This window comes from Lacerta agilis, chromosome 7 (genome assembly GCF_009819535.1).
Source record: "Lacerta agilis isolate rLacAgi1 chromosome 7, rLacAgi1.pri, whole genome shotgun sequence".
Taxonomy (NCBI): Eukaryota; Metazoa; Chordata; class Lepidosauria; order Squamata; family Lacertidae; genus Lacerta; species Lacerta agilis.
In genome coordinates, this window is record NC_046318.1 from 56,805,774 (window position 1) to 56,823,533 (window position 17,760).

The 17,760-nt window shown below is 37.5% G+C and overlaps 1 long non-coding RNA gene across 1 annotated transcript in view; it reads right to left on the reverse strand.

The window, feature by feature from the left end:
- Positions 1 to 390: 390 nt before the first annotated feature.
- The window catches only part of LOC117050091, a 35,157-nt gene continuing 17,787 nt past the window's right edge, over positions 391 to 17,760 (reverse strand). The window contains exon 2 of the long non-coding RNA XR_004427059.1: positions 391 to 680. This is a non-coding gene — a long non-coding RNA (uncharacterized LOC117050091). The remainder of the gene's footprint in view (positions 681 to 17,760) is intronic.

Sequence of the window (17,760 nt, forward strand, 5' to 3'; positions counted from 1 at the left end):
TTCCTAGTCTCCCATTATCTAAGTGACGGAGATATATATATATATATATATATATATATATATATATATATATATATGTATGTATACCTATATAAAGCGAGATGAGCGCCGTAACCCTAGTTATCTGAAACTGAACCTAATGGTCAGGGGCCCCTTTACCTTTACCTTTTTAGGTCAAAGCTAGTGAAAACTTTTTTTATTTTATTAATCAAATGTGTCTTGCCTTTCTGCACATAGTCTCTAAGTTGGCTAAAAGTGTGATCCTATACATGTCTACTCAGAAGTAAATTCTATTGAGTTCAGTGGTGCTAGTTGTGAGGAAATGTGCAATGTCCTTATGTGCAAATGGCTATGAGGAAGCTCACAAGCAGATCATGGCAGCATAAAACAAAAAGTAGCACATGGAATTATATTAGCTTGGTTTTACAAGAAGCACACATTATCAAATCAACTAACAAAAAGTTTTAGATAACAGCAGTTATCACATTTGTTTCAATGCCTGATATCTCCTCATGGTTTTTCATTACAATTTCTTTTAGTAGTTTTGCAGATTAAGTCACTGCTGGGGTGGGTGGGAGTTGTTGCAATACGTCCCAAAATGTTTCCAAGCTGCTGTCAATAAGACTTCTCCATATTTGAGCTGTGGACATTTTTCTGGCCATTCCATGCTTCTCTAATACCTGTAGAGAAAAGAACAACACAGTGCAGTTACAAACCAATGCACAAGTAACAGGAGAAACATCAGTTCATAAGCAATCTTCAGATGTTGTTTTGGTAGCGTAAAGAGAGAGAGAGAGAAATCACATTTTTTTCTAAACATACTGCTCCAAAGTGGTCTCACAGATATATTTCATTGGTGTCACAAAAAAAACAAGGTATTGCCATTGCCATCTGTTGCTTCATTTATCGGTAGTTGCATTAATCAGGTGACCCTCTTTATGTCACACTGTTGGCCATTCATATCTTTACTTCATACTAAACTGTCCTGAATAGGAGAAGCCCTAAAAGTAATAATAATCTGATTTACTAATGTGGCCTCAATTTGTTTTTCAGTATTTAAAAAAACCACTAGGTTTAATAAAAGAACAACTAAGATGAATTGAATTTAGGGTAAATGCAAGAGATAATGCCTTCACACTCTCCTGAATACATAGAAGGGACATGGGTGCATAGAACATAACAAGGTCTAGAGCTGGAGCTTTGTTTGTGTTTACACCTCTGCAGTTCTGCCTGTTGAAGAAACCCAATGAGCAGTTTAAAAAGTAGCTTCCTACTTCAGATATGAGAAAGTAAAAGTAAAATGAAGCTCTGGCTGCATGCAGTTCTCCCTTGTGTTTGAATGTTCTGTCTCAGAATCCCAGACATAGACTGTAAACATGAATTACTTGATGTGCTATGCACATCAATCATATACCTCATTGTAGCTGCTGTGATACCAAAGGCTATGCATTGCTTCCGCACCCAACTTTTAAAGGACTTAAAACCCTATATTACTGTCCTTTCCAAACTATTTAGTTGGCATAAGTTACACAGACCTGGGAGAAGGTGTTGTGCTGTGAGCCCATTCCCTCAGTCATCAGTGGTAGGCAGTGTGTGTTCTTCCCATCATTCCCAGCCAGCACAGCTAATGGTCAGGAGTGGTGAGAGTTGTAGTCTACAACATCTGAACAGCTCCATGTTGGCTACTCAGGCTGTCGAACATGGCTATGATGTTCTTGGATGCACCAATGACAACAGATGCCAGAACCTCTATAATCATAAATATTTACCTGTTATGCTCATGGTGTGAATGTTTATCTAGTGGATCTCTGTACTAAGCTTTTGCAAGGATGTTATTGAAAATGGAAATTCATATTTATATTTCCAATTTATGAACACTGGAACCTGCATTTGTTAGTGAGAAAGATTAAGGCTGCAGTCCCATGCACGCTTGCCATGAGTTCCTAAGTAAGTGGAACTCAATGCAACTTACTTTTGAGAATATATGTATAGGATTGCAGTCAACATTTCCATATTTTACTGAAGGACAATGAAAAATTTCTATGTGAAATTCATGGTTTTCATTTTACTAATAACATTATAATAAACTTTAAGGTGGGGTACAAATATTTTCAATAAATGCATAGATTGCTTTCTCTGTTCTCTTTCTGCCTTACAGCTAAGAGCTCTGTCCTGCTGCTCCTCTTTCCCAGTGACTTTCCCCTCCAAATCAAGCAACACTTCTTATGGAGATGTCACCACAATGACGGTTAATGGCAGTGACATTATTTGGGCAGAATTTTGGGGGCAGAGCTCCGGATCCTCACTCTGCAAAATCGGCAAGAGGAACGGCAAATGTATCAGGGATGGCTTACATCATTTGGAAGTAAGCAAAGTAATGCACATTTATTTTGTTTTACTTAAAACATATCTATACCACCTTCATCAAAGATTCCAGGGTAGTTCACAACAAAATAAACACATCACCAGCATCCGCAGCAAACCTGGCAATGACTATAAAGTTCCACAGTAGCTCAGAGCAGAACTTTCATTGGTTCTGGCTCTGATCTGTGGCCCACCATTCTTGTTGAACTACAAGAGATGCCCATGATCTTTCCAGAAATAATTAAATACATCTTTGTTTCGACGAGCCTTTCCAGGTGGATGAAAAAGTGTCTACCTTAGGTAATTCCTTTTGTATTGTTTTTCATCCCATTTCACTGTTTTTATTATATGTTTGCAAATTGCCTGGACAAACATGTAAAAAGTGACTGACTGATTAATTGCTCAGTCCAGAGTCTAAAGTTAACTAACTTCCACCACTGCCTGCTGGTCCTATGTGCCAAAAGAACCTTGGGCAATGAAGCTTGTGCTGCTTATGGGCTTTTGCCCAATGCTGCTGGATGAAGTAGAGAATGTGATGAAAGATTGTAGAAAAACAATGGACTGGGATGTCCCTAAGCAACTGCTGAGGGGCTAGGATACAGGCAGTCATATGCTTAGCAAAGAATCAGATCAGGCTATTAATTGGAATGATGATTCTCCTGGTGGTTTTGTTCCAGAAAGAGAGTGGCCTTCTTAGAGTATGGGGGCATGGCAGACTTCTAACATTAAAGTTGTTCTCTTGAAAAATAATACGTAGTTCTTGTTAGCAAATCACTCCTCCGAGGCTGCATGTTGTGATTGGCCGTAAATCCCAACAGTTCTAAGCAATACAGGATTTTTTAGTGCTCCAGGTATGATTTTTTTCTATTAAAATTGGGGCACACTCCTGAAGGTGTCCGTGTAAAACCAGTTCATCTTTTTTGTTTGTTTGTTTGTTTGTTTTATACCACAGGGTAGCTTGCATGCTTCTTTCTTCCAACACATTGTATTTTTACAAAACCCCTGTGAGGCTGGTTAGGCTGAGAGAGGATGACTGGCTCAATGTTACCCAGAAAGGTTCCCAACTGAGAAGTGGTAGAATCCTGAGACAGAGACTCTAAGCACTACACTACACTGTCTCTCTCACTTAGTTTTCATGATGTATTTAGCTTCAGGTGCTAGACAGTTTTACAATAAATGACCCTTGCCCCTTCGGGGGGCTTTTGTTTTTGATTTTGTTTCATTGTAAATGTCCTTTTGCTGGCCTGTGCAAGACGAGTGCAATGTTCTGACAGAATCACAATCTCATGTTCTGTGTTTGTGCAGCTAAGCAACAACACAACTTTCATTTTAGTTTGTTAAATATTCAGTCATCAATTGGGTTGATTCTGGTTTCATTCCCCCCCCCCCCATTTGTTTTATGTGCCTGCAGTTTCAGTGGCTTGAGTCAGGTGGCTCCTAATTTACCACCAAACCATAGAAATTATTTTTTTATTTTTTTGGTCATTTAAACATTAGTACCATTTGAACTGGAGAAAAGGCAAGATTATCCCAAATAGAAATATTACTACAGCAAAAGAGACCAGCTGTTTTAAGAGACTGTGATTTGGCTTAGGGAATGTGAAGGACTGACGTTGAGATTAATTGCTTGTTGGCTTGCTAGAAAAGTCATGCTAATGATAGTTGCTTATTGCTAACAACCACCAATTATTTATTAGAGTTATTAAAAAAAAAAAAAGCTGATGGCACCTATAGTGCGTGAAACACTCTCCAAACCTCTGGAACGACACTCTCTGCCATGCCCTGTCAAGCTTATAATTTAGGAAAGACCCATGTGAGTTTCATGCCATAACATATGCAGATGACTATTACTTAGAAAAAAGGGTGTCTGTAACTCATAAATAAAGTAGATGAAAACCCTGCAATACAGGAAGATAGAAGAGCAAATTCACCATATATTTATAATATCAAACCTTATTTTCAAAAAGGAAAACACACAAGATGTATGTCTTCCATGGGGCTTACTTCCCAAGTATATTGCCCACTAAGGGAGTTATTCTGTGCATACTTGGGAAGTAAGTCCCATTGAGCTCAGTGCATTTACCTTTAAGTAAATATGTTTGGGATTGGGCTGTACAAATCTTAAATCTCGCCTATTCCACAGTTGCTGTTATACCTATATAGGATTACTCTGGAATAAATTGTGATAGGATCATAGTTGTGCAGCATAGCCTACTAGATCTGTAAAATTAGAGGACCTGATTTCAGAAGCAAATGCTAAACACATTTACTTGGAAGTAACCCAAATCAATTTTACTTGAACATAACATTCTAGTAAATATGATCTGCAGCTACAATTCTTAGCATAGTTTATGAGAAGTAAAGACCCACTGGATTCAGAAGTAACACTACAATAATTACTTGGAGGTAATACCCATCAAACTCAGTCAGACTTACTTTTGAGTAAACATGGATGGTTATGTGCTGTTACTTCTAAATAAACACATTTAGGATGAAATAGGGCTGCACATCTGATTTAATCCAAGTACTCTACCTCATCTGGTTTTTGAATTACAGTCTGATGATTTTTCTCAGCAACCAATTGTCCCTTTTGTCGCTTAACAATTTGTATTGCCTCGAGTTAGACTAAGTATCGATATACAGACACATAGAAACCTCTGCAGGGTATCTGTAAAACATTTTAATCACAAATCCATGAAAATAAAATACAGTATAACAGGTGCTGACATTAAAATACCTGGTATCAACTGATGCTAATTAGATACCTGAAAGCATTTAGATACCTGAAATGTCACTTTCTTGAGTGACATTTTTTGCTTTGCTGTTACCTGCCATGTTCCCTAACGAAATATGCCTTCTATAATTTGTAGTTTACAACTGCAAATTCTAAAAACAATATGCCATCCTGATGTCATACATAGGCATACTGCTAAAGGTCCTTTGAGTATCGCCATTGCTATGACCCATTATAAAAGAATACAGCTACCTTTTAAGAGGGGTTTGCGGGTGGGGCTGTGGGTTAAACCACAGAGGCTTGGACTTGCCAATCAGAAGGTCAGCGGTTCAAATCCCCGTGACGGGGTGAGCTCCCGTTGCTCGGTCCCTGCTCCTGCCAAACTAGCAGTTCAAAAGCACGTCAAAGTGCAAGTAGATAAATAGGTACCGCTCCAGCGGGAAGGTAAACGGCATTTCTGTGCGCTGCTCTGGTTCGCCAGAAGCTGCTTAGTCATGCTGGCCTCATGACCCGGAAGCTGTATGCCAGCTCCGTCGGCCAATAAAGCGAGATGAGCACCGCAACCCCAGAGTCATCCGCGACTGGACCTAATGGTCAGGGGTCCCTTTACCATTACCTTTTAAGGGCACTGCACTCCATCAACATTGCTGATAGCAAACTAGCCAAAATGTCTTCAGAATACCACCACATCAGTCTTCCTAAGTTCCTAAGTCTCATCAAACAAATATCTCTATCTAGGTGTGTGCTGCCTATACATCACCTTTGCATGCTACACCTGTGATAAACTTTTGATTGCTGCTGTTGCTGGCACAACAGTACCAGTACACTGGACAGCATTCTGGTTGTTTCATTGCACTGACCTCAAATTCTTTCTGCAGTAGTTTAAAGGATTGTATCATTTATGTGTAAAGGGAGAATAAAGATTGGCCTTGCTTGAGACAGATGTAAAATTTATAGTTTAGCACCCTCCCAAAACTTGTCAGGAGTTATCCTTCAGATGCATGTCTTGCAACATTCCTGGGGAAAGTTAGGTGTAACAGTTCTACTTAAGTTAGTACGAATGTGTGTGTGTTTTTACCAGATATTTAGGGACTTTAGCAGATAGCATACAAACTAAAAGTCTTCAAGGCAAATGAAAGAACTTCAGCATGAAGTTCTTGCATGCATACCCCATATTGTACAAAAGCATTAATAAGTTCTTGCACATGGTAGCTGCACAGAATCTTTTCAGTGGGTCCTGTATGGGAACCCTGTGCAGCAGATTGCGTCCAAGGTTATTTAATCTTTCTTTTGTTAGCCTGTACTGGAAGAATATACGATAAAGTGTCAGTGAGTCTGATCAAAGGAGAAAGTACCTAAACGGAATTTTTACTGTGAATGCAGTAAACATTTATCTCCAACATTATTCAAACTGCAGAATTTGTTCACTGGAAAATGCATTAAAAATAGGACTCCACAATGGAAACCTAGTGATGCAGGGAGAATTAAGAAAATGGTTTAAAAAATAATAATCACAGCTGCACATGCAACATTGGCATTCCTAGAATGTTTTAGAATATACATATATATATATTTCTCTACCCATCAAACACTTAATAAAAGATGGGTGCTCTAGGCAATTTGCAAACTATAGTTCCATCTAGATATATGTCAGTGTAAATCAAAAATCTTCCATTCGGTTTTTCTAAACAAGTATGCCATAATCTTTCCTACCCTTGTTTCCGTCAAACGCTCATAAATCTATTGCATTGCACTGTTTTCACAGAATGAAGTCAAAAATCACAAAAATTCTAAATATATGGTAAAATACACATCCAGCAAAACTACCATCCTAGGAGAAGTAGGTAATTTTCTTCACCTGAGGTATATATTTCATTGTAACAGAACTTTAATAGACATCAACTAATCATGTTTAAAGTCTAGCTCTTTATTATTGCCCTTTACCCATAAACTGCTCTTTTCGCTGACCTTAATATAGATGGTGAAAATAGCCAGCCCTTCCACATAAATGGTTATCTATATGGTCCCCCCTCCCCTGGATATTTAAGGTAGGACTAGTTGGACAAGACATAAGTAGCATTTTGTCAGTTTTAAGGTTCCACCCATTAATTTCTTTTGATCCAAGCCATCTAGCACTTTCATATAATACCTATAAATGGGTAACCATAAGATATAGTGCTTTGGGTCTTTCCAAATATTCCTGTAGATTCTCCTCGAGTTTTAATCTGTTCAAAGCTATGCCCATATAAAGAATTTTGAATATGAGGAATCACTTCTCTTGGATGTATAGTTTATAGTTTTGTATTTATTGAATGCATTTGTGGGCTCCCTTAGGATGTGAAATGTATGGAAATATATGTGCATTACTAAAGAAAGGCCTAAATTTATTCTTTCTTCACATCATGCTCTTCTTTTCAGTAGAGATTTTTAATTCAACACAGAACTAGAATGAGATGGAGCCAATTTCCTGGTCTATATGTGTGACAAATGCTAAAAGTAGCACAAGATTAACAAATTAGTTGAAGGGTAGGTCTTTAAAAAATGTTTAACTTTGTCTTACAAATAAAGATACAGATGTGCAGGAAGATCTTTTACTTCTCAGTAATTTAAGAAGAAAAGTTGGTATATGTGGAACAGAAAGAGAGAGAAAAAACCTTCAGTAACCTGAACAGAATTGTATTTGTGAAAGATTATAAAGGTTTTATGGCTTTTCAGTACAAATACTGTTTTCTCTTGAATGGTTTTAGGTTTAGTGTTTGAAGTTTCGTTCCATTTTAGTGGTATTCATAATAAAAATAATTACTGTTTTCAGAACACATATTGTACATCTTAGAAAAATAGTAGCTGTTGAGATACTGTGTTTTTTATTCATGCAGCCTGCCTGTATAGGGCAGGTTAACCTGAAATGAAAGTGTGTGTGTGTGTGTGTGTGTGTGTGTGTGTTGTCAAGGGGGGTGGGGAAGAGATCATGCACGTACACAAGCATACACAGACAGAGTACAGGCACATGTGTCTTTATAAAAAGGCTTAATGGTGGCTCAAAATAAAAGGTATGGAACTTGACCTTTCTAACTGACACAGTAATCACCTACTTGATGTAATCCAGATCTAACACCAAATAATAAAACCATATGTGACAACAGAATGATTCACATTATAAAATTATTTGTTTGTAAATAGCTATGCTTAACAATCATCATATATGCATGACTTAATTTTCTCTGTACATGGATGTGTTTCACAAATCCTGATTTTAAGTAGCTATTAATTTAGATCGGAGAGCTTTTTATGCCTGTGGTTCGGGATTACCTCATCCATTCTGCTTTTAGAAGCGTGTCATAGCCCACCTGTTTTGGTTTTGCCTAAATTACATCAAAATAATAGCATTCTTTACTGTGTACATTCCTACTTTCTGTATCCTAACATGATATCCATGTTTAAAATTCAAGTGCAGTCTTATTCAGGTTGTATGTCTCAGTCATCCAATCTCCCCTTCACATATCTGTTCATGTTGACAGACTATGTCATAATACATCAACAGAAAGATCAGCACAGAAGAACAAAAATTCATCACCTGACAGCAAAACTGATTTCCACTATTAAATTAGTAGAAATATACCATTACTTCAGTACCAACGAGGAGACCAGGGTTAAAAGAATTCATGGTGTTATGATTCTGCAGGAGAATCCATTTTGTCTGTTTGAAATAATATTTACATGAAAAAGCGGTAAGGGCCAAGAGCCAAGGATCAACACTGAAAGGTACAGAGTCAACTTCTGCCTTGTGTCTACCAAGTTTGCAAATGTTCATTTCCCCAAAAGAAAGTTAACTAGGGACTTTTATTTCACAAAACAGTTTTCTGGGATTCTTTGTTTTATTAGTTCAAGACTCAGATCTTGAGATGCTTTGACTTTGGCAACTGGTTCTTAGCTTAGGCAGAGTCTAAACATATATATATCTATACACACACAAAAGCTCCATCCTGCTTCCTTATTGGTGGACATAGAATTTTTAATATACTATCCTGAGCCTTGGTCTTTCAGCAGGAATTTAACAATACCTGGAATAAATAATGCCTTTTGCAGCCTGGGGCAACAGCTGCCACTTATGCATGAATTCTGCCCCTGTTTGAACACTCTCCAACATATGCACTTCTCTTTTGTCTGTTATCCTAGAGTTGTGTTATTCCCAAATATTGACATCATCTACTTTTATCAGCACTAACTGCTCTGAAGCTTCCTAGTCTCATGCTCAGCTCTATTTCTCTCTATTGATTATCTTCCTCACTCCAGCAGGTACCGAGCCGGAGATGCTGTCCTGAGAAACAGCTTCCAATGACTTTATACGCACAATTTACACGGAATTGTTTAAAGAAGATATTAGCCTCAATACAAATCAGTGAACCTCGTTTAGTCAATACTGCACAATTCAGCTGTTGGCACCCTGTCACATGTTAGTCTTTAAAGTCAACTACCATACCCAATCTGCACATTAGCCATAGTATTTAGTTTCATATTAAAATGAGGTGAGGTTTTGTTTTGGTTTTTTTACTCGACTTTTTGTTTAAATCTCCTCGGTGCCCTTTTTACATCACCTTGCTGAGCCATATGATAGTAATATAATTTTAAGTATAAAAACCTGAGATTAAATGCTTGGTTTTTGACAGTGTCCTTAAATATAATAAATTCAAAGGGAAATACTGTTAGGTTAAAATGGAGTGTTTTTCATTAAGTCCAATCAAATGGTAGACAACAAAGGATCTTTTATTTGAGAATATGAAGTGAAAATGAAAACCAGAAAACCTTTACTAAGAAAAGGTCCGGCTAAATTATGTTGTAAGGAGCTCTCCAGAGTGAGCCTTGTTGTTTCACTAAGAGTGAATTAAACTAAGATGCATTATAGAGGGAATACTATACCAAGCGGCAAATCTTAGTGTTTCATGAAAATGAAAATAAGGCCCAGATTCATTCAGCACAGACAAAATGTAAAGGTTATATATGAAAATAAATACTGCAGCATCAAATCTGCTCTATTATAAGGACAAGGGTTGCAGATGAACATATTTCCTTTTGTTCCCAAAGCAATCTATATTATTTTAACTGTGGATTTGTTTCCAGCTTATCCTCCCCCTTTTTTAATCAAAATAGTATTGCAATAATAATGGTATTTGTCAGAATACTACCACAGTTCATATAAAAATAATTGTCCCTTGTGCAATCAAATTAAATATTGTTATAATATGTGTAACATTTTGGGGGGGGGGGGAAACTATGCTACATTTAATAGTTTACTTTCACCGAATGGTACACTATTCTGAACAGCAATGAAAAAGTGCTACTATTATAGTTTTGAAATGCAAATGCATCTTATGATCATTATTTATAGAGGGATTCTACACATATCCTGTTCCATGTAATATTTTTTAAAGGAAAAAAAAAAAACCCCACCAATGTGCACAAGATGTCAAAATCACAAGTGTGATCTATTTTCAAGGAAGGATGGGGAGTTTGGGAATCTGCAGAACAAAGAAAATAAACTCTTTTTGAGGATACTTGCAAGCTGTGTCTTAAATATTGATTTTAAATGTGTTCCAGCAATCCCTTTTTGGCAGAGTTAAGTTATGAATGTAACAAACTCCAGGGGTGGGGGAAGCGGTGGAATACCTGGGTTAGGTGTTCAGCTGTTTAAATAATATGCATTTTATAAGAGTCCTTTTTCCCTCTAAAGAGCTCAGCGAAGGACCCCAGTTAGCAGAGAGATGTGGAAAGATGACCAGCCTAGCCTCCCTTATGGATACACATACACACAGAGAGAGCTTCCTGAGACTCAGAGAATAGCCTTTTCCTCTAAGATTCAACGGACAACAATTCACATATGAAAAGGGGAAAATATGCAGGCAGGACTGAAATAACTACCGGTACATCCTGAAGCAGCAAAAAGGCAGGTGTGATATAGGAATTTATTGTGCTTGTGGCTGCTGCTGCTGCTGCTGCTGCTGTGTATGTGTAAGCTACTTCACAGGGCTCAAGTCTATTTTCCATGAATCTTAAATATGTAAGTGTAAATATACAACTGGATGCAAAAAAAATTGCCCGGTGCTACTTGGTCCATTCATGTAGGTAGCTTTCCTTATTTTTATTTTTTATTATATTCTTCTACTGTATGCCTCTATCTGTATATTAAATATTGCTTCAATTGCAATTTCATTTTCAATTATTAATATCAATATTTTTTATTTAAAAAAATTACACAGTCTATAGAATGGTAAAATACAACTACAGATCAATCCTATGCATTCCTACTCAGAAGTAAGTCCTACTGAGTTCAGTGGGACTTACACCTAGGCAGGTGGGTATAGGATTGCAGCCTTAAAGTAATTTTGTGCTGTGCTACTATAATAGTAGCAAAAGAAACACAAAGAGCACAATCCAGTCATAATTAATGAATTTTAATCCCCACTGGTTTCAACTGGAGAGTTCAGCACAAGCTGTGAATGTTTCCTATTGAAACCAATGGTACTTAACACTGCTTAATATGGCTGGAACATACCCATAGTAATAAGCCAATTATATATTATATGTTTGATGTGCCATATGAGAACACATTTTTAAAAACTATAAATGGGCATGAAGTATTGCTTTTTAAAATTATATATCAGCAAATGCTGGCTTTTTACAAGTAAGGGAAAATACATAACCTTTAACTTTATATAAGATTTAACTTTTTCTGTAATGATTAAAAATGTCTATCAATATTGCCATGCTTATTTTTTTACCATAAGATGATTATAAAATACTGTTAGCTATATGCATTTGCTTCTCAATAAAAGCAACATCAAGTTTTGGTGTGCTGTACTTAAACTCTGTCTATGTGGGACTACTCAAAAAAGGAAGGAACTGGGTTTTGAAATTGTTTCATACTATTGGGAAGGATTTCTTTTTTTAAAAAAAACTATATATATCTTTTCTTTACCTCCATAAAACCAAATGTTTTCTAAGGACTAATGCTTCAGATCAAGTTGCTAGGTTGTTGCTTTTTTTACATTTACCATTATCGCTGGATAAATTAAAAACAAGTTTACCTAATTTTCTTGTTGTAACATTAGGTTTCTAATATATATTTGAAGAAAGAAAATTGCCCAAATTGCAGGAGATTTCCACCAGCAGATCCTGCATTATCAAGATTCCATCATTGGTGTTGTTTATTAGCAGAATGCTGTTAGCCTTCTTAGCTTACTGGGTTGTTTTTTTGTTAATGCTTACAAATTTAATCTCAGATGTGTGTATCTATGATTTAGACAGGTGTCAGTCAGCATTAGTGTGTCAATTTTTCACAAGAAAATAGAAAAGAAAGTCTAAACCTCTCCCATTAATGTAGCCAAGCTCCAAAAAACCATATTATTAAATACCATTTATATCCTTAAGGTAAGAATTCACTGAGAAAAACATCACACTGTTTATGATATACCTAAAGCCAAATTAGGTATAAAGCAGTCTAAATAGTTTCCTGCTTTCTTTAATCAGTCTCCATAGATGTTCATACAGTGAAGTGAATAGGGTGAAGCTATTAAAGGAACTGTAATTGCCTTCCTGAAGTAATAATATATCTGGTACAAATGTCAATATAACCCTCAAGAATTCACGGGTTCTGTGCCAATTGGAATGACTCAGTTTTACAGCACAATCTCCAACTTGTTTACTTGGAAGCAAGTTTCCTTGATTTCAGTAGCACTTACTTCCAGGTAAGCATGTTTAGGATTGTATCCCTAGGATATTATGCTAGACCATGGTTACACATAGTACATCACATTATTGTGTTTATACTAATACGTACATGCATACAGAAAGAGGACAGAGGAACAAATGCTTAAAGAAAGGATTTGATAGTCATTTTCATCCCAGAGAAAATATACAAACCATTCAATTCTGTGCATGTTTCCATGCAATCTCACTGTGGTCAGTGGGGCTTACTCCCAAGTAAGTATGTACAGGATTTCAGTCAACATTAGTAATTTATTAAACCTTTTGGAACAGAATCATAGAGTTGGAAGGGACCCTGAGGATCATCTAGTCCAACCCTCTGCAATGCAGGAATATGCAGCTGTCCCATATGGGGATCAAACCTGCTACCTTGGCATTATCAGCACCATGCTCTAACCAAGTAAGTTGGAATACAGTGGTACCTCGGTTTAAGAACAGTCCGGTTTAAGAACGATTTGGTTTATAAACTCCACAAAACTAGAAATAGTGTCCTGGTTTAAGAACTTTACCTCGGTCTAAGAATGGAATCCGAATGATGGAAGGGCACCAGCAGTGGGAAAGCGCGCATCAGATTAAGAACAATTTTGGTTTAAGAACAGACTTCCGGAACAGATTAAGTTCGTAAACCGAGGTACCACTGTACTAGACTATATTATCTTATTGATTTTGGATCTGTAAGTGAAAGGAGATGGTGTGTGTTTTTTTCTGTTATACAGGAAAAATCCCAAGGCTCTCCTGCCCATGAGCTTTGAAGCTAATGTAGGTAGATCTACTTAAAGATACACTTGCTGCAGCAGTTAATGTAAGACAATTTTGTATAAATGCAAGGGCCAATTCATGCAGCCCTTTTAGCCAGAGATGTGATTTTTTGGGATGTATGTTCAGAATACATAGAAATGAAGTCTTCTCGTTGCTCTATCACAGGGGTAGGGAACCTAAGGCCCGTGGGCGGGATGCGGCCCAATCACCTTCTAAATCCGGCCCACAGACGGTCCAGGAATCAGTGTGTTTTTACATGAGTAGAATGTGTCCTTTTATTTAAAATGCATCTCTGGCTTATTTGTGGGGCATAAGAATTCGTTCATTTTTCTCTTCAAAATATAGTCTAGCCCACAACATGGTCTGAGGGACGGTGGACTGGCCCACGGCTGAAAGGTTGCTGACCCTTGCTCTATCATGTCTCCAGACTACTGTTTGCCAGGTCACCAAAAATTTTCCAAAAGGGGGCCATATGGTGGCATAAGGAGCCAATGGTGAAACTGGAAACTGCTTCACCATGGATTTAGGGTTGACAACTCCTCTGGCAACTAGCAGTTAACTTTCTAAAATGGGCTGTGGAACTTTGAGGGGAGGGACTATGCATACAGGCTGACATTTTACACATAATGGGACTAGTGTACATGTATGAAAGTATGTGTACACACTTATCAGGGGAAGTATTAGATTGTGACACATGGAAGAAAAGTAAAGGACATTTGAAATGCTGATACTTGTGAATATTTATACTGAAGTGGGTCTGACAGCTAAAAGAGAATTACTACTTATGAAATTCAGTTTTGTGAATTGCACGAGAACTAAAAGGGATTCACACTGCCAGGTTTTTGTTTGTTTGTTTTTTTACATGCTGTTGACAACTATTACATGATAGTTTGGTCATTTGAAATGTACATCATGTGTTGACTCTCTGTGACAGCTATTTCAACACACACAAGTAGTACCTATCAACAGGATGAAAGCTTGCCTTGAATGGGCTCAGCATTTCAATCCAACCAAAACAAATACTATTCAAGGAAATATTTAAACATACAAATATTGATTTTAGTGTTTTGATTTCTTTTTTTAAAAAAGTTTGAATGAATACTAATGCTATGTAGCATTCCCCTCCTCCCTTTAAATCATTTTAGGAAGAAATCATACACAAGCAAAAAAAAAAATTTCCATGTCTTTGGCAAATATAAAAATAAAATGAAATATGGCAACCCTGCCCAATACAGAACTCTGCAATTGCTCCAAGGTGCACATGTCATTTCTATGCTTACAGTAGTGAATGGGCTTAACTTGTGTACCTCGGGTTAAGAACTTAATTCGTTCTGGAGGTCTGTTCTTAACCTGAAACTGTTCTTAACCTGAGGTACCACTTTAGCTAATGGGGCCTCCCACTCCCGCCACGCGATTTCTGTTCTCATCCTGAAGCAAAGTTCTTAACCCGAGGTACTATTTCTGGGTTAGCAGAGTCTGTAACCTGAAGCGTCTGTTACCTGAAGCATCTGTAACCCGAGGTACCACTGTACACACCTGTATGTGAGCTCAACATATACCTTGGAATGTCTCTATACAGCGATACCTCGGGTTACAGACACTTCAGGTTACAGACGCTTCAGGTTACAGACTCCGCTAACACAGAAATAGTACCTCGGGCTAAGAACTTTGCTTCAGGATGAGAACAGAAATTGCGTGGCGGCAGCGTGGTGGCAGTGGGAGGCCCCATTAGCTAAAGTGGTACCTCAGGTTAAGAACAGTTTCAGGTTAAGAACAGACCTCCAGAATGAATTAAGTTCTTAACTAGAGGTACCACTGTACTGAATTTAAGTAGTTGGCATCAGCTGAGCTGCACCGCATCCACAATGTGGTTCAGTGGGAATAAACTCCTTTTATACCATTTACATAATTAAACTGGCTGATATTTTATTTCTGCCTAACACAACTTCATTGGGCCAATAGTCTGATTCCATCCCCAGCAAATAAAACTTTCAAATAAACGGTAAGGATGTAGCGCACTGAGCCCCATGACTCCTCATAACAACAAAATTCCAATACTGTAGAGATGTTATTCCAGTATTCCATTCTGGGTTTGCAAGAATGAATGCTTCAGAGCTACATAACAGTCTGTTTAAATGTTTAAACAGCACTGGATTAAATGAAGAGGCAATTAATTCTTGGATTAGTATGTTTGTAGGATACAAAATATGTGGGGCTCTCAGACGCTGATAGCCTTATGTCCAGGTACTTCGCCCACGATAGAACCAGGTGCTTAGTTTCGTGGATGGAACCACTTCATGTTCCATAAGATCACTCTTTGGGAATCCATCAGTAAGTATCCTTTAATAGAGAGTAATTTAATTAATTTAAAGCATGAGCAGATATTAATATATTCTAGGATGAAAGTATCTGAATAAAAAAAAATCTGATAACTAGTCTTTAATGCTGTTGCTTGTACTAGATTCAACACTAAGGACAGTGTCCAATAGTACCCCTCCACTAATGGGTAACATCCTTCAGACGAAAGGGTTAAGGCATTTTATTTATTTATTTATTTATTTATTTATTTATTTATTTATTTATTTATTAATTATTGCTGGTTACTGTGTCCCCCTACAGCCCCTTGTGAGTCCCAACACTCCCTGAATCTACTTCAGAGATTTCAGGAACCCACCAGAGCAGATTCCAGGGTAGGGGAGAGGGCTTTGGGAAGGAGAGCATTTAGGCAAAAATTGCCTATCCTCACTTTCTGCTGATGGGGGCCTTCTGTCAATAGAGAGGACAATATTAGATACCATCCTAAATTTGCAAATGCTGCACCTGCACCTTGATTTCAATAAAATGAGCATGTGGTGCTCTTGATTGAATTTTAACTTTAAATAATAGAGGGAACACAGGTAGCATTGTAAAGTTACAAATGTTTCCATTTTAAGCCAAGCAAAATGTAATATTCAACCATTTAAATTTTGGTGATACAGTATTTACAGCTATGTAAATAAATCTTCGATCACTTTAAATAATCTGAAGTATAGCCCTCTTTTCTGAAGTAATTCTATTTAACTGTCTAGTTCATTTTGTAAAACTTCAAAAACTGGACATCACAACAATTTAGCATTGTACTTTCAAGATAATGGGATGTATCAAGTTGGTATCCTTCTGCAAGTGCAAGAACATTTGCTCCAGCTGAAGCCATTTGCTAACACAGGAAGAGGAAATGTGATTTTTGCTTCCCCCCCCCCCTGCAGCCATGATAGCTTCCTACATTCTGTTCTGGAAGATTGGGGAACCCTCGAGGACAGATTTTAGATGGTACTGGGAGCTACAGTGGAATGGGGAATCAGCTAAAATCTTCTGTTCTCCTCTTCCTCCATTAGCACTTTCCCTGGAGTAACAGCACTAGGGGAGCAACTGGATACTACCCATTTTTTAAAAGAAAAAAGAAAAAGCAAGTTTCCTTCTAATCTGATAATGGTGCTTAAGGTAGTACAAAGTCTGAAATGAAAATTAGTCATTTGAAGAACTTTCTTGTAGCAGATGCAAGAGCAAATATTTGAATTCTGCCAAGAATTGTTCCTTTATAAACTCCTTGTGTCAATGCAGCATGCATGGCAGCAAAACTTGGTAGACTGTTTTGCTGCCATGCATGCTCTGGTCATAAACAGTTGCACACGCATTGTTAGGGGAAAGCTGACAGGGTCGGCACCCTCGTCTTTTGTGATGAGCTCCAGGTATTCTCTCCCTTTTTTCTTTTAACTGAATTTGTTTTTCTTTGCTCACAGGGTGGTTGGGTGCACTGTAAAGTGCAGAGCTAATGGGCCCCCAATCACCTATCGTCTTCATTTCCTCAGGAGCCCAAATGTATATAAATTAAAATGTGTACATTTTATGCAGCTATGTGACATGAGTCTTTTGAGTACTGCATGTAGCAATATCCTGAGAACGGCACCAACATACCGTACCATCAGCCATTGTACTACAGGTATAATGTTGGGTTTGCCTTCACTTGTAGCTTGCAAATGGGTGACTTCTTTGGACTAGCCACATGGTTTTCCTATTATTCTTCATGCTGTGCTGGAAACTTTGGGATGAGACATCATTCACCTTTGTCTTCTTTTTCACATGATATGGGTTGCTCTTTAACA